Below are 24678 nucleotides of genomic sequence, written 5' to 3' on the forward strand. Positions count from 1 at the left end.
TGAGGTAGGATTCTTTTCTTTTTTTTCCCCAAATGATGAACCAAATTTCCCAATACCATTTTTAAAAACAATCCATTCTTTATCCTCAGATTAGTAATGCGATCTTTATTTTAATCAAAATTCTTGGGGCACGTGGGTGGCTCAGTCGGTTATGTGTCTGACTCAATTTTGGCTCAAGTCACGATCTCATGGTTGTGGGATCGAGCTCTGCAATGGGCTTAGTGGTGAGTGTGGACCCTGCTTAGGATTCTCTCTCTCTCTCCCTCCTTCTGCCCTTCCCCCATTTGTACATGTTCTTTCTCAAAATAAATAAAGTTAAAAAAAAAAGAAATATAGAGCATTTTCACACCTCTTAACCCTATTAGAATTTTTATTGGAACTATAATACATTTATACAATTATTTTGTGGAGAATGAATATTTAAGTGGAATATCATGGTATATTTTTTCATCCAGTCCTCTCTTCTGTTGTTCAGTAAAATGTTATAGATTTGGGTGGGGCGTGACTGTAATTTTCTTACCAGATTTATTCATAGATATTCTATATATATTTTTGCTTGTAAGCAGGATTTGTTTAGCATGCAGATATTTTAAATTAATAAATAAATAAACTTAAAATGTATTGTGTTATTATACAATTTAATAATTTTTATTATTTTTAGAAAATTAAAAATTTTTAAAGGTTTTATTTGTATTTTTGAGAGAGAGAGAGACAGAGTGTGAGCAGGGGAGGGGCAGAGAGAGAGGGAGACACAGAATCTGAGGCAGGCTCCAGGCTCCGAGCGGTCAGCACAGAGTCTGATGCGGGGCTGCAACCCACAAACAGTGAAATCATGACTAAGCTGAACTGATGCCCAACTGACTGAACTACCCAGGTGCCCCTATTTTTAGAAAATTTAGAAGATACAGTGTGAGTTTAAAAAATAAATGACCCACAATATCAGAGATAACCACTCTTAATACTTTGTGTACATCCTTCTATTAAAAGATTTACAATCAAATTGGGGAAGTAAGACACAATCACATGAATGGGTTAATCCGGGGCACTAGTTTGTATCTTTTTGCCTGTGTAGCATTTTGGGGTTTTTTTGTTTTGTGTGTGTGTGTGTGTGTGTTTTTTTTTTTTTTTTTTTTTGCTTTTGGGAACTGCTCTTCTTATAACTCGTGGGGCTGTCAGTCACCCAGGTCTTTCTGGACAGTGTTGTCAACGTTAAGTTTCCTTTCTGAGGAGTGCCTCTCTCCCAAGGTCTTGAATGCTAAAGACTTGGAATCTTTATCATGGAATGCCTCTAGGAAAGCCTTTCCCGTCCTAAGAGCACCGCTGTTTGAAGGAATGGAACCTAGGGAAGCTGAGCTGAAAGGTGATGAAAAGAAAGTCCCGATGACGTTTGAACCTCCAGGTCTCCTGGCCTGAAGCCAGCTTGAATTCATCCCTAGACTTTCCAGTTAGTCAAGCCAGTAAGTTGCCATTTTGCTTGAGCGAGGCTGAGTTGGAGTTTCATCACTCGTAGAGTCCCATCCACTACCACCTCCTGTGTCTGGGCCACGGTGCCCCCAACCCCATGAGTTAGGTACCTTTATTCCCCCAACCCCCAGGAGGATGGATATTCTTCAGTGAGAGCAGGTCCCATGCATTGTCTCTTGATTTCTTTAGGGCAAAGAGGGAGGGCCACCAAAGGCAGCAGTGTTTGCCAGAGTGGCACGGGGCCACAGTTGTAATAACAGCTCTTACAGGGGAAGGCCAGCTCTAAACTGCCTGACCACACAGCTCCTTACTGTGATCTGTCATTAGAAAGGCAACGTCTGCATATGGGGGGTGTGGCATTACAGTGCACCCCGGGGCATTCAGCCTCAGTGAGGCTCTGAAAACTTCCTCTGCCAAGAAAGAGCTAGGGGGCTGCTTTTCACACCTATTATCTGGTATAATAGCAATTAAACTCCAGCTAACTCCAGCAGTGACTGAGCTCAGCCCGGCCCTGATGACTGCAGTTCTCGGTGAGGGTAGATATAACACACTTTGCTGATTTACCTCCACAGAATTTCTTCCATGTTGTTACGGGCAATCTCATCATCACGGGGCCATCTGTAGCAGCAGGATTCGTGGACCTCAGGTTTTGTGAGCATGTTCAGATAATTCTGGAGCTCTCGGAATTCAAAATTAGGTATGGAAATCTTTAGAATGAAGAAAGAAATGACAACAAGTGACAGGGGGGCTTGGAGGTTTAGATGCTTTATCTCTGAGCAAGCTTCAGTCCGCTCATTAGAGCTGCCGGCTTTGAAATGCTTCTGGATCATAACCTGACTTCCCCACCCCCCTTAGAACATTCTACAGCCCTCAGGTTATGGCAAGTGAGGGGCCCTGAGGCTTCAGGGCAAACTCACCTTTGAAGACAGCCTGGGTTGTTTTTTTTTTTGTTTTTTTTGTTTTTTTTTCTGTTTGATTATCTCGGGAAACAGCCAGAAATTTGTCAGCCTATATGTGTGTGTGTGTGTGTGTGTGTGTGTGTGTGTGTGTGTGTGCGCGCCTATATCTTTAAATCATTATGTTTTTGAGAGGTACAAAGTAAGTATTCAGGAACCAGTAGGATAGAAATGATTTTGCACTCTGTGTGTGTATGAGAGTCAGAGAGAGAGAGAGAGAGAGAGAGAGAGAGAGAAAAGGGAGAGAGATTGTGAGAGACAGAGGGAGGGAGGGAGAGGGAGAGGGGAGAGGCCGTCAGAAGCCCTGGAGAGCAGAGAACCGCCTGCTTCCTGAGTGAAGCATTGCTCAAATGCTCACTGCCCAGGCCCCTTGAGTGTGGTTTTCCTCCCTGGCCAGCACCAGACCCCAGAATAGTGCGGCTGGCTTGCTGATTGAGGTCAGCAGCTCCCAGGAGGCACGAGAAGCGAGAGCCTTTGCAGTAAGTACAGAGTTGGTTATTATTTAAGATGGGGCTGGAAAATCTTAGAAGGATAGCTGTATCTGGGGGAAGAGGTTCTTCTGCCTTAGGTATGTCTAACACATCCAGTGAATCCTGATATAACGAAGGCGTGATTAATACATTTTTTGGTGATTCATGGGCTAGGTAACTTAATGCTACATACCTGCTTCTTTGAGCTAAAAACGAATTTGAAAACTCATCTTCTGACATCTTGAAAAAATAGACTTTTTTCGCTGCCTGTCACGTTTTTCATCTTGCAAAATGAGGATGATTAGTGCTGACTTTAAGTTAATGTGTAGAGTTTTTTGGGAAAAGAAACCCTCTCTGTGGGTACTAATTACTAGCAGTGTGGTGATCTTTTTTCACAACCAAGGTGAATAGGGCTACTTCTGTGCATTCTTGTCACTAATGTGGGAAGTCCCGTGGAGAGAAGCACCCACTTGACTGGTTCTTAGCCCCCCGGAAGGTTCTAGAGCCTTCTCCCCATGAAGATGAGCACTGTGGAGGGCGCCCTCCCATCTTGCAGAGGGCCTGATAATGTCCCGGTGCTTAATATCTGAGCCAGACATTGTGCTTATGAGGCCTAGATGGCAGAACTTCAAAGATATGACAAAGACAAGAGGCTTTTCTAGGAAGTTACTTATTATATGGTTTCTGTTTAGACAGTATTTTGCACTAACCACCACCCCACCCCCCCCCCATCACTCCCGGCCCCGCCCCAGCCCCGGCCAAAGCACAGGCTACTTTGAAACATCTCTTCACCACTGTATTTTCTAGAAATGAAGTTTTTAGGGCCCCCCCCCCCTTTTCCCACTGAGCCCAATTTCTGAGCTAAAATATTGAGCTCAGTCATGCAGGAAGTTGACATTTTAAGTTTACTCAAACAATGTGATTTTTCCCTGTCATTAGAACAGAAAAGTAAAAAAGACACACGTTCTCTGCTTCTACTACAGAACTCCCCAAACATGGCTCGGTTTTGTTCCTTTCCAACTGAGCTCCATGGACTATATATTTTTACATGGTTCTGGTTGTGAGTAGAGGTTTCATTTCCTTTAATCTTCCATTCACCACGTGGGTTTACATGTAAGTGTCGTCTGAGCAGGAAAAAGCCGCAGAAGCAGAGGGAGTACGAAATTAACCATACTAAACTTCCAAATGAAAATAGACCCTGCCTGTGAAATAGCTTCCTCATTTCAATGATTTCCCCCTGCAAACATGTTACCCTTTTTTTTATATGATAAAAATAACATTTCTGCGTGCTTACGTGTGCGAGGTACAGCAGTCAAGTTCTTCCCAAGTATCGTCTCATCCGATTCTCAAAACACTCCCGTGAAATGGCTACATTTACGATCTTCATTGTTACAGGCAAGGAAACTGAGGCATAGAAAGGTTTTGTAACTTGGGCGAGGTCAGAATGACTGGTGGGTGGAAGAGGTACAGCCAGGACTGGGACTCGGTCCTTCTAAATCCATAGTAAATTTAGAAATTGGAGAAACTCATGACTCAATCCCACACCCTGAAACAACTTAAAACTTCTATATTTCTTTGTAGTTGTACCACTAGATATTATAGCATAGGGTTTTTAAAATGTTATTCGTTTCAAAATTATTTTTAAGGGGTATAATGTTCTAGTAGGTGATTGTTCCATAAATTACTTAACTATTCCCTGTTCTTAAAAATTGGGTTGCTATTCTCTTTCTTTCTTTCTTTCTTTCTTTCTTTCTTTCTCTTTCTTTCTTTCTGTTTTCTTGCTGTAATGAATAATGCTTTAGGGGTGCCTGGATGGTTCGGTCAGTAGAGCTCACAACTCTTGATCCCGAGGTTGTGAGTTCAAGCCTCAGGTTGAGGGTACAGATTACTTAAAAATAAAATCTACAAAACAAAACAAAACAAAACAAAACAACCCAATACTTCAGTAACTATCTTGGCCATGTGATTTTCCCCAGGTTTCTGGATCATATCTGTAGAATAGATGCTCAGCCATAGGATTACTAGGTAAACGGCATGAACATTTATTTTAATGATGCTTGGTGTATGTCACTGCATAACTTTGTATCAGCACTCTGTGTGAGAGTGCCCGTTTGATTTCACGCATTCCATCAAGGGCAATATCATTTAAAAAATAGGCAAAACAGAGGCCCTTTGTAATGTTGCATTTCTTTTAACATAATTAGGCTGAATGGTTTTTTCACGTGTTTGTTTATAAGTTGTACTTTCTGTTTTGCTCATCTGTTTTGCTTCATTTTTTGTTTTTTTGATTTACATAGGTTTTTGATAAGACTTATTCACCATAATTTTGGCAGTTCTTTTCCCCCGACTATTTGGTTACTTTTTAAAAATGAATTTTAAAAAAATGTAGCCATTTAACGTTTTTACATAGTCCAAACTGTCCATTTTTTCCCCGGATTCTTCTTACTTTAGAGATGTTATCCTCTTTTAAAGGATTTTTTTTTTTCCTTCTAGTGTTTACTTTGGTGGATGATGTGAAAAGTGGATTTAGACTGACTTAAAATAGTGCCAGTGTTTCCAATATCATTTATGATAAATCTTTGTGTTCTCTAGTATTTTATAGTTTTGTCTTTTCATGCCTTAAGCTTTTTAAAAAGATTTTTCTATATTATCTGTTTTATTTATAGTTGCTGTTTCTGTGCCATTATCACATGGTATTAATTACCGTTGCTTTTGTGATATATAGAGAGGATAAGTTGTGTGGAGTCCAAATGAAGTATTAAGGGTGTGGGCTCAGGAGGCAGGCGCTGAGTCCTAACTTATGTGTCCCTCAGTCTTACTTGTAAAATGGGGATAGTGATAGGTAGTGTGTACTCCATGGGTTGTTGGGGTGAGGAAATAAAAGGTAAATTAAAGAAAACCACTGGAAACAGTAATTGATGTGTAAAGATACGTATAGAAAGTATTTGAGGCATACATATATGTATTTTATGGACACAAAGGTATATTATATCTTCTTCTTATATAGAGACAAATGTGTCATTCTTTTCCTATATGGCTTAAGACAAACTTTCATGTAATCTTGGGAGACAGAGAAAGAACGTTTGACTCTCTATACGTTAGGGAACTGATACACTGAAAGACGGGCAAGTGACAGAGTGATATATGCAACACACATACCACAGAGGATTACTACCCATTATAAAAAAAGAATTCCCAGGGGTGCCTGTGTGGCTCAGTTGGTTAAACGTCCAACTTTGGCTCAGGTCGTAACTTCACAGTTCGTGAGTTTGAGCCCCACATTGGGCTCTCTGCTGTCAGTGCAGAGCTCCCTTCAGATCCTCTGTCTCCCTCTCTCTCTGCCCCTTCCCTGCTCTTGCGTGCACACATATGCTTTTTCTCACTCTCTTAAAATAAATGTAAAAATAAAAAAAATAAATAAATAAACATTAAAAAAAAGAATTCCTACAAATCAATTGGAGAAAGACAAATACGTAAAGAAAACATGGGCAAGGACAATTTGTAAATAGGCAAATTATATTTATTTTTATAAACAAGCAATTCACAGAAGAAGAAATACAGTTGACCAGTAAACATATAATGATTCTCAGTAAGAATCATGGAAACACAGGGGCACCTGGGTGGCTCAGTCAGTTAAGCGACCGACTCTTGGTTTCAGCTTAGGTCATGATCTCATGGTTGCATGAGTTCAAGCCCTGCATCAGGCTCTGTGATGACAGTGCAGAACCTGCTTGGGATTCTGTCTCCCTCTCTGCCCCTTCCCCACTCAGGCTGTCTCTCAAAATAAATAAATAAACCTTAAAAAAAAAAGAATCATGGAAACACAAATTCGAATACTATGCAATATTTCCCCTGTGACAGATTGGCAAAAGTTGAAAACAGAGCATCCAGCATCAAAGAGAACGTATGGAGATGGGCATAGGCAATCAAATACAAGGAACAAGAATTAATAAAGCTTTTTGTACAATTTTACCAAATTACCAAAGTGTAAAATAACCTTGAATGTATCTCAGAAAAATACGGTACATGTTTTCAAGTAAACATATACAGTATAATCATATCTACCTGTAAAATTTCGTTATTTACATTAAAAGATCTAAACTCCCTAATTTTATTTGCATGTATATAAAAATTCATCTTAAAAAAGTAATGGATATATGATATCAAGCTGCTTGCTATGGGAAGTGGAATTAAGGGCAAGGTCTCTTTCACCTTCTGCTACATACATTTCTATGTTTGAACTCTTCTATAAATCTGTGTCTATTAAAATTTTTTTTAATGTTTATTTTTGAGAGAGACAGAATGTGAGCGGGGGAGTGGCAGAGTGAGAGGGGGAGACACAGAATCCAAAGCAGGCTCCAGACTCTGAGCTGTCAGCACAGAGCCTGACATGGGGCTCAAACTCACAAACCACGAGATCATGACCTGAGCTGAAGACAGATGCTTAACATACTGAGCCAGCCAGGCGCCCCTGTATTTGTCTCTTATTTGTGCAAAATAGATAGATAGGTAGATAGATAAATAGATAGATAGACAGGCATTTTTCCAGGCCCACAGGCAAAATTTTAGGGAGCAGAACCCCAGGTATAGAGGCCTACAGTTGGGAAAGTACATGACAAATTTTAGGAAGAGTGAACATTTGAGTGGCAGTGTTTTCACATTCTTTACAGGTTTTAACTTATGTTTTAGGAAAAGAAGCAAGGAACTTGTTGAGAAAACTCAACCCAAGAGGCACAGAGGGAAAGGTGCTTCATTGACGAGTTCTGACCTCTAAGCAGCTCCGGTCCTGTCCCATCCCTATTTTCACGCTGCGTTCAAGGGGTGCCCACTTGGGTGGCTCATAGACCCCAGCCCCGACACACCATGCCTCTCCCCTTCCTTTCATCTGTGTTCCTTATCGCTGTTTTAAAAAGGTTCATCCAACCTTCATGATGGCCATTCATCCAGATATTTGCCCGGCAGATACCCCATGCCTAGTCCCAGCTAGGCAGTGCTCTAGGCCCCGCAGAGACCAGGGTGAGCCAGAGAGGGACGGTGCCAGCCCCGTGGGAGCAGCAAACCCACTAGCCAATTACTCATCACGGATCATGAGCGTTGCTATGAAGCTACCAAATAAGGAGAATAATAGATGAGAGGCCCATTTACATGGGTGCTCAGGAGGGGGTGAGTAGAGGGAGGCTGGTCTAAGAAAAGCACAGGTGGGGACCCCTCCCAACCCCCCCCATGCCCCCCCCCCCCCCCACATCCAACCATTAGGAACCTAATGGTTCTTCTCTCACATTCCGTCCCCTTCTTTCCATTCCTCCTGCCATTTCTTCATTCCTTTCCCTGGGACCACCGCTTCCCAGATTTTAGTCACTCAGATTTTCTCTTTCCACAGCTTTTCTTATTAAATTTCCTAAAACTGCCATCGTTAACAGATTTTAAAAGGAAACTTGTTGACTCACTGTGAGTGAAAAACAATGAAAATGAAATAATGCCAAATTCAAAAATCAACAATAAAAAATTTACCAGGAACAAATGCAGAACTCTGTCACCTGGTCTCTAAGGCCTGCGAGGTCGCCTTGATCACAGGGATGCTATTTCTGGAAGGAACCGTATTAGGTTTAGATATTTAGCCAGTAAAAAGTGACTCTTGTCTATGATGACTTTGTTAGCCAGTAGAATTCAGGACAAGGACACTGCAAGAGAGAGAGAGAGGTGGGGGGGGGGGTGGTTAGAGAGAGAAAGAAAGAAAGAGGAGACTGGAGAGCAGTTATTTATTTTACAGTGACAAGAGTGAGGTAAGCCAGGGACACATGACAGCCAGGGAGGCGGAGGGTCCCTCTGAGACAGGCCTGGGAGCCCTGAGAGCCACACCTGGTGCTGCAGTAAGGAGTCTTCTCTAATGACAAGAGCCCAACTAGTCACCCTCTGGGGAGAGTCAGCAGTCACTGGGGAGGATTTATGCAGGAGATAAAGGACGGGATCCTGGGAGGATGGTCTGGGTTGTAAACAAAAATCTTTATTGAGCCTGGGGGCTGGAGAACTTTCCAGCACCTACTGCCTGTGGGGACCCGTTCTTGGTCTCACCGATGAGCTTAAGTAAAGGGTTTCCAGAGTTCCGGCTTCTCCTGTGCTACCTGGAGCCCTCCTTTCACGGCAGGAGCCCACGCCAGGAAGTGCTCAGTGGCTTTTGTGACTAGACTTAGGCTGCTGAGCAGCTGGTGAGGGTGGTGGTGGGGGGGGGGCACCTGACTGGTGAGGGAAGCGAGGGTCCCCCTCCTGTCCCTGCTCTCCACCCTGTCTCCTGCGCAGGTCATCCCTGCAGCCACAGGGTCTTAGAGTCCCTCACACTTGTTTCCCACCTCCTGCCATCTCCTTCCCACCTCCTTGCCTGGCCGCTCCCTCTGCCTGTGGATGTTCTCTGCCCCTTTGCACCTAGTTAATGCTGGCTATCCTGGAATTGTCTTTGCCTCATGGAGCCTGCTCAGGCTGTCCTCCCTGGCTTGGCCATACCCCCCCCACCCCAAGCTCTCTTCAGCAGTGTCACAGTTGAGATCTTCTGTGATCTCATTGAGACTGTATGGTAGCCTCCCCCCCAACCCCCTCACTCTGGACCACGATCCCCCCGTGAGCAGAGATTATGTTCGTGTTCGCTCGTCCCTGTGCTGGTGCCTCCCTGAGACCTACAGCAGGTGCTCCGCAAGGGTTTGTTTGTTGAGGGAGCAAAGGAATGAAATAGTCCCCAGCTGTTTGCTTGTGCAAACAAGTGAATTCACACTCGTCCTTTGGGGCCTGACTTTGCTATTCCAGTGCAGTGAAGGGCAGGGAATGACAGAATCCGACCTGCGTTTTAAAAGGAGAGCTGTGGGCACTCTCAACAATAGCCAACTTATGGAAAGAGCCTAAATGTCCATCAGCTGATAAATGGATAAAGAAATTGTGGTTTATATACACAATGGAGTACTACGTGGCAATGAGAAAGAACGAAATATGGCCCTTTGTGGCAATGTGGATGGAACTGGAGAGTGTGATGCTAAGTGAAATAAGCCATACAGAGAAAGACAGATACCATATGTTTTCACTCTTACGTGGATCCTGAGAAACTTAACAGAAACCCATGGGGGAGGGGAAGGAAAAAAAAAAAAAAAAAGAGGTTAGAGTGGGAGAGAGCCAAAGCATAAGAGACTCTTAAAAACTGAGAACAAACTGAGGGTTGATGGGGGGTGGGAGGGAGGGGAGGGGGGGCGATGGGTATTGAGGAGGGCACCTTTTGGGATGAGCACTGGGTGTTGTATGGAAACCAATTTGACAATAAATTTCATATATTGAAAAATAAATAAATAAATAAAAATTTTTCAATAAAAAATAATAAAAATAAATAAATAAAAGGAGAGCTCTGGGTAGGGATGAGTGAAGGCCGGAGGAGGACCCAGGGGTGTGTCATGACCGTACAGCCAAGGGCACATGGCCATTCTGGTTGGCAGAATCCCATTATTTGTTGCCCTGATCAATGCTCTGCCTTTTCACAAAAGAACCACAGTTCAGTCCTGTGTCACACGTTAAAATACATATAGAACTTTTTTTGTTCAATTTTTTATGTTTATTTATTTATTTTTTATTTTTTATTTATTTTTAATTTTTTTTTAACGTTTATTTATTTTTGAGACAGAGAGAGACAGAGCATGAACAGGGGAGGGGCAGAGAGAGGGAGACACAGAATCTGAAACAGGCTCCAGGCTCTGAGCTGTCAGCACAGAGCCCGACGCGGGGCTCAAACTCACGGACCGTGAGATTGTGACCTGAGCCGAAGTCGGACGCTTAACCGACCAAGCCACCCAGGCGCCCCTATGTTTATTTATTTTTGAGAGAGACACACACACACACACACACACACACACACACACACAGAGTGCGAGTGGGGGAGGGACAGAGAGAGAGAGGGAGACACAGCATCGGAAGCAGGCTCCAGGCTCCGAGCTGTCAGCACAGAGCCCGACACGGGGCTCGAACCCACGAACCATGAGACCACGACCTCAGCCGAAGTCGGCGCTTAACCGACCGAGCCACCTGGGCGCCCCTAGAACTTTTAAATTAACAAATGTTTGCTGTCCCCAAAAGCCGCCACAGCAGCCCCATGGCTCGTACGCACCAGTGTGGGACACACAGTGGCCTTGGCTTCCAGCCCTGCCCGGTCTGCTGCTGCTTTCAGCCAGACACCGGTCACACCGGGCAGAGATGCACCGGCCCGCAGAGGAAAGGCTAGCCGCCTTCACCTGGCTTTTGGGACCTCCACAGTCTCATTGGTCTCAGGGCCGTTTTGCTTTACTTGCTACAGCGTTCATCCACTGCCGACAAACCAGACCATTACAGGGCACGCACCCCGTAACCGTGCCTCCCCTGCCTTTGGGTGTGCTTCTCACCTGGAATGTCCTTTCTGCCATAAAGCACCACAGAGTGGGGACTTAAACGCAGACGTTAATTTCCTCACCGTTCTGGAGGCTAGAAGTCTGAGATCCAGGTGTTGGCCCGGTGGGTTCCTTCTGAGGCCTCCCCTCCTTGGCTTGTGGACGGCCATCTTCGCCCTGTGTCCTCACGTGGTCTTCCCTCTGTGCACCACTGTGTCCCAACTCCCCGCTCTTGTGAGGACACCAGCCGTTGGGTGTAGGGCTCACCCCAGTGACCTCATTTTACCTCGTTACAGGCCCTGTCTCCAAACGTAGTCACATTATGAGGTACTCCGGGGGTTAGGACTTTCAACATATGAATTGGAAGACACCGTTCAGTGCATAACAAGAGTCTAACTTAAATACCACTTTGTCCTCAAGCGTCTTCCCTTCTCATGCATCATAGCCCTTCAGCAGACTTCTAACACCCTGTCCTTTGGTATTCAGTCAGTCAGTCAGGCAGGCAGGCAGTCATTAGAAATACCCAGAAACAGGGGCGCCGGGGTGGCTCAGTCGGTTAAGTGCCCGACTCTTGATTTTGGCTCAGGTCATGATCTCATGGTTCCTGAGTTCCAGCCCCATGTTGGGTTCTGCACTGATACCACGGAGCCTGCTTGGGTTTCTGTCTCCCTCCTTCTCTCTCTCTCTCTCTGCCCCCCCCCAAATAAATAAAAAAAGAAAAAAAAAGAGAAATACCCAGAAATACTTACTTACTTACTTACTGAGCTCCTTCTGTGTGCCAGAGATCTGCTTTGACGCTGGCTATCCAGAGGTGAAAAATATGATACCCAGCCCGAATGCTCAGTGGGGAGACGGACAAACCAACGGTAGCAACCGCGATGCAGTGTGGCAGATGCCAACATTTGGAAGAGGGGCGTCCCACCCAGCGCCGGATCAGAGCCAGCAGAAAGCTTGCTAGGTCAGGGGATGGTTCAGCTGAGCCTTGAAGGGTGGATGGGAGTGGACAGGCTGAGGGAGCAGGGAGAGTGTTGCACCCAGAAGGGATGGCGTGTGCGAAGGCCCAGACTTGCCAGGGGTCCCGGCGCCTTCGAGGAGCTCCCGTTGTGGGAATAGGTATCTGCAGTGGGCCTGCGCGAGAATGGTAAGAGGTGGGGCTTGGGGCGGGTGTGAGGGTACGAGAAGCCCGGCATGTGGAATTTGGGCTTTATCCTGAAAGGGGTGGTGGTGGGAGGGTTTGAGCAGGGGAGGGACTTGAGCGGGCTGCGTTTCAGAAAGCCTGCTAGTGGCATGGCGGCACACAGAAGCCGTGACCCTGACTCTAGGTAGGGAAACCAGCAGTAATTCTGATACCCGTGAGGATGTGAAGTGTGGAAATAAGGAGCAGAGGAAGAGACCTTTAGCAGTCCAAGTGACAGGACTCGGTGACTGGCCAGATATATAGGGGGCGAAGGACAGGGATAGGATCATCATTAGGTTCCTGGATTCTGAGTCCCAATGAATGCTTCCATTTTGAATGGGCATTCTGTATTTTTTAAGTTTCTTTTTTTTTTTAAGCTTATTTATTCATTTTGAGAGAGACAGCACGAGTGAGGGAGAGGCAGAGAGAAAGGGAGAGAGAGAAAATCCCAAGCAAGCTCTGTGCTGGCAGCACAGAGCCTGACACAGGGCTCGAACCCACGAAAATGTGCGATCATGACCTGAGCCGAAACCAAGAGTTGGATGCTTATCCAACTGAGCCACCCAGGTGCCCCTTGAATGTATACCTTGATGACTTTTGCTAAATGTATACATCCTTGGAACCACCACTCCAGTCAAGCCACGGAGCATTCCCATCACCCCGAAAACTCCCTTTGTGCCCCTTTACAGGAAGTCAGGTTCCCAGTGCCTGTCTGCCCCCTGGCCCTGGCCCCCAGCAAACACGGATCAGCTTTCTATCACTCCACCTTATTTTTGCTTCTTCTAGAATTTCAGATCAGTGGAACCATACACTCTGTACTATTTGGTGTCTGGTTTCTTCCACTCAGCATAATGCTTCTGAGATTCATCCGTGTTCTATGTGTCAGCAGTTCACTCCTTTTTATTGACGGGTATGGACGTATTACAGTTTGATGATCCATATACCTGTGCGTGTGTGCGTGCATGTGTGTGTGTGTGTGGTACCTCTAAACAGATACTCAAAGCCTGCATTTTTTTATTGGCTACCTGTAGGTGAGTCTTTGGCCTTCTGACCATTTAGGAAGGTAAGTCCCAAGCTTGACTGATGAGTCACACTGGGAGTTTATTAAAAATTCAGAAGCAGCACTCACCCTTGATGGACTGAGTCAGGACCCCAGGCATGTGTGTTTTTAACCAGCCCTGATCAGCCAGGTAGGGGGACCAGGCGACTACCATACGAATAGTAGTTGTGGAGGTATAACCTCCCTAGTCCTGTTTGCTTATCACTAAGAGGCCATCTAATCTGGACTCCTGGGTGATACTATTCTTTCCGGGTGCTGACCACACCAACTTTAGCTGCCACAGGTCACCCTGGCCATTGATTTTTTTCATTAATTCATCAAACAGAACATTTCTGAGCACTTACCACATATAAGGCATCGATCTAGACACTGTGCATAAATGCAAAAGTGACTCAAACTTGGCACTTAAAATTAGTTGGAGATATGTGATATGTACACGATCGTACAAGAAATGGTGAGAAATGTAAGAGATGCAGATAAGATGCTTGGAATTTACAGGCATAGCAAATCACTTCCAGCTTTTTGTGCATGTGGGGTGGTGGTAATCAAATACAGTTACAAGAAAAGGTAACATTTGCCCTGGGGCATGAAGGATGGATAAGATTTGTGTATAAGCGGGGGCAAAGGTGGGAAAGGCTGACCAGGCAAAGGGAACGCGAAGAAAACCAGAGAAAAGGCTGGGGGTGGGCAAGGCCCATGCTGCTGGGGGCCATGGAAGGCCAGCTTCACAGGAGCACGGAAAGCATGAGTAGGGGAGGAGGAAATGAGGTTGGCAAGGTGGGCTTGGGCCAGTGCAAGGAGAGCCTTGGATTATATTCATTCAGCCCACTAGAGCTTTGACAAATGCGTGTGTAACCACTGCCACAATCAGGATTGACAACTTATGCCCAAAATTTCCTTGTACCTCTTTATAGTCAGTCCCTCTGATGTGTGTTTTCCGACACATTGAGCAGTTAACTCAGTTCTGACACCGTCTACCTGGAGAGAGTATCAGATCCCACATGTTAAGGCCCAGTCCCACAAGACTCCTCCCACTCCCTCTTCACCCCCAATTCAGGCCAGTCACAAGTCCAACCTGCTATAAATCGGAGGTTCCCACAACGCCCTCCTCAGGTTCAGTTAATTTGCTGGAGTGACTCACAGAACTCAGAAAAACATTTATATACTTCCACCGGTTTCTTATAAAAGATGTCATAAAGGCTACAGATGAGCAACTAGCTGGAGAGGAATGTAGGCTGAGGTCCCAAGCCCTGGTAACCACTGCTCTGTTTTCTGTCCTTATGGTCTTGCCTTTTTCAGAATGTCATATAAATGGAATCCTATAATGTGTAGCCTTTTCAGTTTGGCCTCTTTCACTTAGCACAATGCACTTAAAATTCATGCGTTGTTTTTGCACGTCATTCAGCACGTGGACATACCACAGTGATATCCACTCACCATCAAAGGACAGTCCGGTGGTTTCAAGTTTTCGCTCTTATGAACCAAGCCTATGAATCACGCTGTTACAAACATTCCCATTACAAACGTTTATGTGAACTCGAGTGTCCATTTCTCTTGGATAAATGCTGAGGAGTGGGATTACTGGGTTGTATTAGCGCAGGTTCAATTTTATAAGAAACAGCTGCACTGTTGTGCAAAGATTCTATTCTGTTTTGGCGTTTCCACCGGCAATGAGTGAGAGTTCCCGTTGCTCCAAATCCCTGCACTCGATATTGTTTTATTTTATTTTATTTTCTAGCCATTCTCCTAGGCGTGTAGTAGTATCTCCTTGTGGTTTCAATTTGCATTTACTTCACGACTAATGACGTGGAGCATCTTTTCATGTGCTCGTTTGCCATCCCGAGAATATCCTCGTTGGCAAAGTGTTGAATCTTTGACCATCTTTTACGGAGTTGAGTTACGGAGTTGCCGTTGAGTTGGGTGAATTCTGTATAAAGTCAGGAAGCAAGCCCTTTACCAGTTTCGTGTTTTCCAGATGCTTTTCTTCCAATCTGTGGCTTGTCTTTTTATGTCCTTGATAATGTCTTTTGAAGAGAAGTTTTAAATTGCAGTGTAGTCTAACTTATCAGTGTTTTTTTTTTTTTTTTTTTTTTTTTTTTTTTAAATGTTCTATCTTATGGACCATGCTTTTGGTCCATGTAAGAGATCTTTGCCAAACTCAAGATCACAAAGATTTTCTCCTGTTTGCCTCGGGTATTTTTCTAGTTCTATTTGGGCTTCACATTTAGGTTGATGATTCGTCTTCAACTACCATTTCTTATGGACCAGATGCTGGGCCCAGAGCTGTGGGATCACGGAGGAATGAGAATGAGTTCTTTGCTCAAACGTCATCGAGGCTGGGAAGTTGGGGGGCAGGAGACAAGTCAGCAGAGTGTTAGGCTTTCATATGGGGTGTTGTGGATGCTCACTGAGCTGGGGAAGCAGGACTGTTCCTGGACAAGGGGCAGGAAGCTGAGTTTTGCAAGGACCTGTAGGAGTTAGGCAGCGATCAGGAATCAGACAGGGGTGGGAAGCCCGTTGTTCCGGGCGTGGAGTGGCCTTGGGGAGGCCTGAAGACTAAATGATCAGTCATTGGCTGTACTGGGTCTGAGCCCTAGGCACCTGGAGGGAGTGGGCCAGCAGGAAATGTGCCTTACGCTGAAACAAAGAGAAGGTGGGGGCAGCTTTACAACACGGCTCTTGCTCTGTGTTTTTGAGGGACAGGGGACTGTCTCTCTTCACTGAAAGTCAGACTTGACTGTGTCACAAAGCCCACCCTGAGGGGGCAGCTGCAGGGCTGTTCCACATTTGTCTCCAGCTCCCACCCTGGAGCACAGAGCACAGAGCCGTGGCTATACTGCTGTTCCCTGTAGATTTTCTCCTGGGGACCGTGCAAGGGACACGTAATGACAAGGTAATCCCAGGGGCAGCCTGCAACATTATCCCTCATATCTGTGGCTATTGTATATATTTAAAACGCAATAGCAGAAACATTTCATGCTGGGGAAAGATAGAGCATATTCCAGGCACTGAATAAATTAACCCCACAAAGCACAGCAGTAGCTTTCATTAGCCAGCTGGCATTACAGGAAAATAGCTGAAGCCTGTGGGGTAGAAAAGAATATTTCAGGAATGCAAAAAACAAGAAATCAGCCGCGTTCAATGATTTAACTTAATCCAGGAACAATAAGGAAATCCAGTGGAATGACAGACTCTCACAGCCTGTGCGAAGGGACAGACTTTGCCCGTTACTCAGAGGGGGTGTCCACCGTGACCCTGGGGCAACCAGGGTGACTGTGCGGGCAAGAATCAGCTCCCTGACCCTTCTGAACCTGTACAAGCTCCAGGAAAGTTCTATCTTTCCCCCTCGTTTCTTTTTTTTAATTTATTGATTGATTGATTTTTGAGAGACAGATGGTCCAAACAAGGGAGGGGCAGAGAGAGAGGGGGACCAAGGATCCCAAGCAGGCTCCACACTGTCAGCACAGAGCCCCATGTGGGGCTCGAACCTATGACCTGAGCTGAAACCAAGAGTTGGACGCTTAACCTACTGAGCCACCCAGGTACCGCTCCTTCCCTCATTTCTTTCCGGTGGTCCCAGGAGTGAACACAACCGGCTAATAGCCTCAGGTGCTTCGAAGCTCTCCCTTCTCCCTCCCCTGCCCCTGCCAGGGCACTTTCTGGGATGCCTGTTGCATCCACCATGTTTTTTGTTTTTGTTTTTGTTTTTGTTTTTTGTGGCTGGGAGGTGCCAGAGAACCAGGTATTCAAGACATCTCCAAAGACCCTAGACAGTGGGAGAGAAACCTCACAGTTTCTTGAATTTCCTCAGATTTCAGTGTTATTTTGATGGTCCAATTCCTGCCTGTCTCCCTCATCCCCAGGGGCCCTTCAGTTCCTCAGACAGTCAGGGGCCCTTGCTCACCAGCCTCCTGACCCACCACACCTGCTGGCCCACAGCACTCAACGTGGTTGGGATCCAGTCAAGACCCTGCTATTCTGAACTCTTCGAGCTCTCGTGACTTAGGGCCACCTTTTCAGAATAATGTCGTCATCATAAAAGACCCACATCAACCTGATGGGCGTCCTTTGTGAGTCTGTCAGCAACCACAAGACTCTGAAGGTGCCACGTCAGGGAAGAATACCATGGTTGATCAAGAAGCAAGAGAGAAACCAGATCCAAGGCCAAGGTCAAAATTTACTTTTTTTTTTTAAATTGGTCATCTCCCCCAACCCTGCCCAACACAAATGCACGCTGACAGAAACTAGTCGAGACAACGTGGGCCCTTGTCAGGTGAACCCCTCCCTTGGCCTCCCGTGCCTGACGCGAGACGCAGATGAGTGAAGAAAAACCAGCAGAGCTCAACACACATCTTCAGGGGGAAGAGAAATGCCGTAGTCGTGATTAAAGCATCGAAGGGGAAATGAGCCACTCGGGGAAGTCCCGCCGCGTAACTCGTGGGCCCCGCTGGCTGGGGAGCTCGCGGCCGCCATGGCGGGCACAGCTCCCAGCCAGCGCTCTGGCCTCTGATCACAAGTGGGGCGCGGGTGGGGTTCTCCTCCCACAACTCTTGAATCGGTAAACCACTTTCTTAGCAAGGGAACTTGAAGGATGGCCCTCTGTGGTTTCTCTTGGGGAGTCTCACTTGCGATGCACTGCATGGCGCGTGGAGGCCGCCCCCGCAGATGATGCCAGCTTCCTGCCGGCTTACGTTTCTCTTGGGCAGGAGGCCAGCGTGGCTAAAGTACAGTGAGCAAAGGGGGGGGCGGTGGGTGTGATGAGGGGGCCTACCTGTCCACAGGTGGAGGAGGAGGGCCGCCGTCACACAAGGTCCCTATTTGGCACCTATGCTCAGCAGTGCCGGGGGAAGGACTCGTGCCCTCCCTCCTGGGTCTTGGTAGGGCAGGTGCACTGAAGCTTGTTGGTGGAGGGCACAGGGGTTCCGTCGGGTGGGTGGGGCAGTGAGCCCTGCCGTCCTTGCATTGTTTCTAGAGGAAGTAGAACAGAATGAGTCAGAACTGGCTTCCCTGTTGCCTTGGAAGCTGTGTCACTGACATCACGGGGCTTTGCCCCTTGTCCCACCCGACTTCGGGGCCCCATTTACGAACAAAGACACAAAAAAACGTTGGCTAAAAGACAAAGACACGTAGACTTGCGCCTTTAAATTACTGGGTCCCTCAGTCTGTGGTTATCACCAGCTGCCACTAAGCATCTACGTAATTTCATTTATTTTTATGTTTCAATGAAGACAGCTGAAATCTTAAACCATAAACGTGGAAACGTATCATTTGCTATTACCGTGAAACTAAGATGCGTACCCAAAATTTAAGCAGCCACCCTTCAGGAACAAGTCCAGGAAACAAAATGAAGCAATAGGTGATTTTAGAGGTTTGGTACCACATGATTTTAGGAACCATTTCCCCAAGCATGTTATAAGTTAACGAGATGAATTTTTATAATGCGAACGCTTATATGTCAACACGAATGTTATTTTCAAGGTAATAATGCCGGAAGGCACCCTGTCCATGTCGACGGGGTTTTCATCCTGAAATCCAGTTTGGGAATTGGCTTTTTTCCCCCCAGTTGTTGAAAGACATTTTAAGTCTCACGGGAGAAAGACTGGGATGGCTTTATAGATCTGTTTTGTATCTGCCCACAAATTCCACCTGTGCTCAGTGATGATACCCATTTGTAGAGGCTCGCAGTGCCTCACGAGGGAGGGGCGGGGAGATACTTGCGCACATTTCTTCAGCGAGAGGCAGAAGCTAAATAGGCATTTTGGCAAATGTTTCTTGAGCACCTACTACGTGCTGCCCCAGTGTAGATGCTGCAGACACCATGACGCCCAAAGATGGTAAGGCCCTGCTGTCACAGGGCATCCATGGTGGCAGAGGGAGGCAGGTAATCAATGATGGTGGTAGTCTTAGTTTGGTGATGAAGGCTCTGAAGAAATGAACAGGAAATTGTGGGGTGGAGTGGGAGAGCTACTCAAAAGAACAGGAGGAAAACACCTCTTAAGAGGGAGTGCTCCTGGGACGCATGGGTGGCTCAGTGGGTTAAGCATCTGGCTCTTGATTTCAGCTCAGGTCATGATCTCACGGTTTGTGAGATCAAGCCCTGCTTCCGCATCGGGGAAGCTAGCGGATTTCTTGGCCTCGCTGACTGCAAAGCGTGGGTGACAACAGCTGACTCATGGGGCAGACAGGAGCATTCGAGAGAGTGATCTCCGGCAATCACGGAACGTTGTGCCCGGCACGTAGCTTAAAAATAAATGAAGATGAAGGGTTTTGAGCAGGAAGTGATGACCCCAGCTGAGCTTTTGGAAGTCTGTCAGGAATCCGTGGGAGGGATGGGCTTCAGGAGGAAAGCAAGAGCTGCTACCCAGGTCCACGCTGGGGAAACGTGGCAGGCATCCCATCTCCCAGCCTGCACAGCTGTGGGCTTGGAGCCCCAGGGAGGAACCCACGATGCCACTGAGGGTTTGAGTCCGGGAGAGCGAGAGAAAGGCCAGGCCGAGAATAGAAATGGGGAAGTCACGGGGCAGGGGAGAGCTGGCTGTTCGGGGTCTGTGCTGTGCACTGTGCTAGGGCGGCCACACACAGGCAAATGCCAGGAGGCTGCCCCCGGGGCAGGTCCCACAGGCCAGAGACCCTTGTGAGGCCCCCTGAACTGGGAGAAGTTTCTAGAGGGGAGATTCTCGACTTCACTTCAAAAGGTGGCTTTGAAGTTGGCCAGGCCAAGGGGGCAGGGCGGGTGTCCTGAGCTTCCAGTGTTTGCCCCTCCACGTCTCCTCTCAGTCTCCCTCTTCCAGGGAGCCAGTGAGCAGCAGATTGGAGGGAGAAGGAGGATGAGTTTGAGGCGTTTCTTGCCCCAGCCCCCTCCCGAATGAATCTCCACGGGTTGGTTGCGTTTCTCTAGTGAAGGCCACGCTTCTGTCTTTCGGTCTCTGGGCGCCAACGGCTTCCTCCCCTGGCTCCTGCATCTTAACCATTTTTAAGTGTGCAATTCAGCGTGTTATTAAGTACATTTGTGTTATTAAGCATCATCCAACCACAGAACTGTATTTACCCCCATAAAACTGGAATTCTATACCTATTAAACAGTAACCCCCATCCCATTCTCCCCTGCCTCCTCCCCCCCCCCCCCCCCCCACTTTGGCAGCTACCATTTTACTTTCTGTCTCTATGAACTTAACCGTGTAAGGGGAATCCTACGGTATTTGTCTTTTTCTGACTGACTTGTTTCAGCCTAACGTCCTCAAGGTTCATCCGTGTTGTGGCATGTATCAAATTGCCTTAAAAATAAGGCTGAATCCTATTCCACTGGTTGTATATACCACATTTTGTTTATCCACGCATCCATCAATACCTACTTGGGTTACTTTCACCTTTTGGCCCTTGTGGATAGTTGTTCTATGAACATGGCTGTAAAGCATCCTTTTGAGACCCTGCTTTCAGTTATTTGGGAATATATCCAGAAGTGGATTTAACAAATCATATGATAATTCTAGTTTTTAGTTTTTGAGGAATTGCCATACCGCTTCCCACAGCGGGTGCATCATTTTACTTTCCCAACAATAGTACCCAAGGGTTCCGATCTCTCTACATCTTCTCCAACACTTGTTAGTTTGTGTTTGTTGCTGTTGTTTATAGGAGCTATGCTAATGGGTTGGGTGCGGTCTCTTGTCGTGATTTTAATGTGCATTTCCCTAATGATTAGTGATGTTGAACAGCTTTTCATGTACTTATTGGCCATGTATATCTTCTTTGGAGAAATGTCTATCCCAGTTCTTTGTCCGTCTTAAATCATGTTTGGTTTTGTTGTTGAGTAATAGGAGTTCTTTATATGTTCTGAATATTAGCCCTATTTTTGTCTGCTTCAAAATACTACAGACTGAGTGGCTTAAACAACAGACATTTATTTCTCCCAGTTCTGGAGGCTGGGCAGTCCAAGATCAGGATGCTGGCTGTTTAGTTCCTTGTGAGGGCTCTTTCCTGGTTTGTAGATGGCTGCCTTCTTACTATGCCCTCACAAGGTCTTTCTTCAGTTCCTTTTATAAGACCATCAATCTTATCAGATTAGGACCCCACCCTTGTGACCTCATTTAATTTTAATTTACCTCCTAAAAGCCCTATCTCCAAATACACTAACACTGGGGACTAGGGTTTCAACATATGAATTTGGGGAAAGTGGGGGACATCATTCAGTCCATAGCAGACCTCTCACCAGATAAGTGATTTGCAAGTATCTTCTCCCCTTCCACGAGTTGCCTTTTTACTTTGTTGATTGTGTTCTTTGATGCATATAAGTTGTAAATTTTGATGTAGTCCAGTTTATATAGTTTTTTCTTTTGTTGCCTATGCTTTTGGTGACATATTGAAGAATCCATTGCCAAATCCAATGCCACAAAGTTTTTTCCTGTGTTTTCTTCTAAGCATTTTACAATTTCAACTCTTGCATTTAGGTCTTTGATCCATTTTGGGCTAACTTTTGTTTATGGTGCAAATTCATTCTTTTGAATGTGGATATCCAGTTTTCCCCAGCACCGTTTGTTGAAAATACTGCCCTTCCCTACTAAATGGTCCTGGCACTACATTGTAGTTTTTATTCTTAGTTACCCTTTGATAGATCTTTTTAAACTATTTCTATAGAAAGAGCTCTTGAAGTATTTTGTTCCCATCTCCTTTTCTCCTGCTTTAGCTCATTCACTTAAAAAAAAAATTTTTTTTAATGTTTATTTATTTCTGGGGGTGGGGAGAAGGGCAGAGAGAGAGGGAGACACAGAATCCAAAGTGGCTCCAGGCTCTGAGCTGTCAACACAGAGCCCCACGTGGGGCTTGAACTCAGGAACTGTGAGATCATGACCTGAGCCGAAGTTGGACACTCAACCGACTGAGCCACCCAGGTGCCCCTCATTCACCTTTATTTCTTTGATGTGAAGCCACGTTATAGGTAAGGAAATAACTACTGATTAGTGGGCATCCACTCCTTGGGGTGTTGGCTTCTTGGTTCAGCTTTGGAGACAGAAGGATGGCCCCCAGGCAGTGATTGTGAACTCTTGGTCTCAATATAGCTCCCAGATTATAGCCTCTCTCCAGGGCCTGCATTTCATATTCAATGGCTCAACTCCTCCTCTGTGTCTTATCTCAGATTACACCCTATTTGTTATGGATCTCTGCCTTGTGGCCGCATTTCATGGTTTCTGCAAGTTCTTTACTCCATTTTTGAAGTTTTTTTTTTTTTTTCAGGTTTGAGATGGTGTGGCTAGTGATGTATAAATGCTCTTTTCTGTTTAGATTTTGGTTTATTACTTCTTGGCTCTTGTTTCCTTTAAGTGACTTCTGCTGACAAGATCAATTTCAGTGTGCCATTTTTCTTCTAATGCTACATGGACATCTGTCCTTTTCCTTCTTTACCGGGAAGGAATCTAAGGCCAAAGAGATGACTTCTCATCCCGAGACCACAGGAAATAATAAACTTTGAAGAGTTTCCCGTGGCTCCAGCTGAAATCTGGGATTCCCTCGGCTGCTCCCCAGACAGATTCTCAGCATTGACATTTTGGTGTTAGATGGGAAATTGAACCAGCATCCGAGGACTCTTCATCCTTCCTGTAGTACTGCGTTTCTAAACCTTGACTGCTGACATCTCAGGGCAGACATTTCTTCGTTGTCGGGGCCGCCCTTTGGATGTTGAGTAACATCTCTGGGTCTACTCAGTAGCACACCCCAGGTTGTGACCACTAAACACGTCTCCCCTGCCCCTGGAGGGCAGAGCCACGCACTCTCTCTCTCTCTCTCTCTCTCTCTCACACACACACACACACACACACACACACACACACCCCAGTTGATAGCCACTATTGTTGAGGTCAAGAGCAAACTCAGCACATGTTCTGAAAAGCCCAAGCTAGATATTTTCAGCGTGGTCCTCCCTTACATTCTGTTTCCTGCCGAGTCCCCTGGTGATTGAGCTATGTGAACATTCTTATTTTGTTAGTTCTCAGACTTGAATGCTTCGGCTTCCCGCTTCCTGCTGCTTATTGTACTTGTAGTCAAGACCTCAGTGCCTCTCCCACTCGCAGCCACTCATTATTTTGTGATCGTCCAGAATGGTTTCCCCATCGCCCTTCTGTTCTCTTGCCTTAAAAAGGTCATAAATCTGAGGCCCCGAAACAGCCCTTCCAACACAAGTTCTGCGGGCAGCGATTAAGCAGCAGAGTAATGTGTTTTGAGGGAGTAGGAGACCTGTGCTTGGGCTCTGACTTTCCCTGGGACCCAGACACCTAATCATATTCCTAAAATAGCTGCTACCTCCTCCCTCTCGCCCCACTCCCCCTCTCTTTTCTTTTCTACTTTATGCCACACAATTTATGAGTTACGGTTTAAATAGAAGTCTTAACTCCGTTCTGGAAAGGAAAGAAGCTTGGTAAGAAAATAAAACTGTTGGAAAATTTAAAGAAAACAGCCCCAGGAAGACGCTCTTCCCACCCCTGCAGGAGTGGGTTCCTAGATTTAATTGTAATTCCTTCATCAGCTTGATCCTTTGAGATGGTTCAGGAGGATTTGCAGAAATCAGGGAATTAACAATGGAAACCTTTTTTTTTTTTTTTTTTTTAATTCTTGTATTTGGCGAGAGTTCATCTATTTATTTTCTGCCACTCACTCGCCTCCAGAAGGAAAGTCTGAATCACCCGGTATTCGTACCTGTGTTCTCAGAAGCTAGGCTGCATTAAGGTTGGGGCCAGTTCTCATGATGGGAGGGTGTCTGCCCTCAGTGTTTATTTTCCTCTTTGCTTTCCCTCTTTCATGTTTCCACATGAAAAGTGGCTGTTCTGTGTACAGGAGGAGCACTTTCCTTGAGTCTAGTGTGTCTGGTTCCTGCCACTGACATGGATTTAATCGATCCACTGCTGTGTAATGTTGAGGGAATAAAGCAGAGCCACCCTCCACTGAACTCAGTCACAGTGTTTGTGGGGAAGGCAGCTTATGGTCGTTGAGCGCCTTCTGTGTGCCTGGCCCTCGGCGTCCATGTTTTCTTTCCATCTGCATGTAACGACTCCATTTTATTAGGTGAACATGTTGAGAATCGGTGTTGGAAAGGCACACCTGAGTTCACACAGCAAGCAGCGATACTGGGTTTGGACCAGGAGCACTGGATCCAAAAGTCCTCCTTGTGAGCAAA

At 46.0% G+C, this 24678-nt stretch overlaps 1 protein-coding gene and 1 long non-coding RNA gene across 12 annotated transcripts in view; one reads left to right on the forward strand and one right to left on the reverse strand.

Moving 5' to 3' along the window:
* Window positions 1-24678, forward strand: part of SPECC1 (sperm antigen with calponin homology and coiled-coil domains 1) — a 282425-nt gene that overhangs the window by 54014 nt on the left and 203733 nt on the right. The window contains exon 6 of one of the 11 annotated variants that reach the window (XM_049638054.1): window positions 2037-2161. The exons of 8 other annotated variants lie outside the window; for them this stretch is intronic. The gene's annotated coding sequence lies outside the window, so the exon portion shown is untranslated. Of the gene's footprint in view, window positions 1-2036; window positions 2162-2761; window positions 2900-16295; window positions 16411-24678 lie in introns of those variants that run through there. 2 more of the 11 variants (XM_049638055.1, XM_049638060.1) reach the window with 2 other exon arrangements.
* LOC125927579 (uncharacterized) lies at window positions 14660-18428 on the reverse strand. Its single transcript, XR_007459373.1, has 2 exons — window positions 18289-18428; window positions 14660-16154 (listed from the first exon to the last, which is right to left on the reverse strand). It is a non-coding gene; the product is annotated as an uncharacterized LOC125927579 (long non-coding RNA).

Source organism: Panthera uncia, chromosome E1 (genome assembly GCF_023721935.1).
Source record: "Panthera uncia isolate 11264 chromosome E1, Puncia_PCG_1.0, whole genome shotgun sequence".
Lineage (NCBI taxonomy): Eukaryota > Metazoa > Chordata > Mammalia > Carnivora > Felidae > Panthera > Panthera uncia.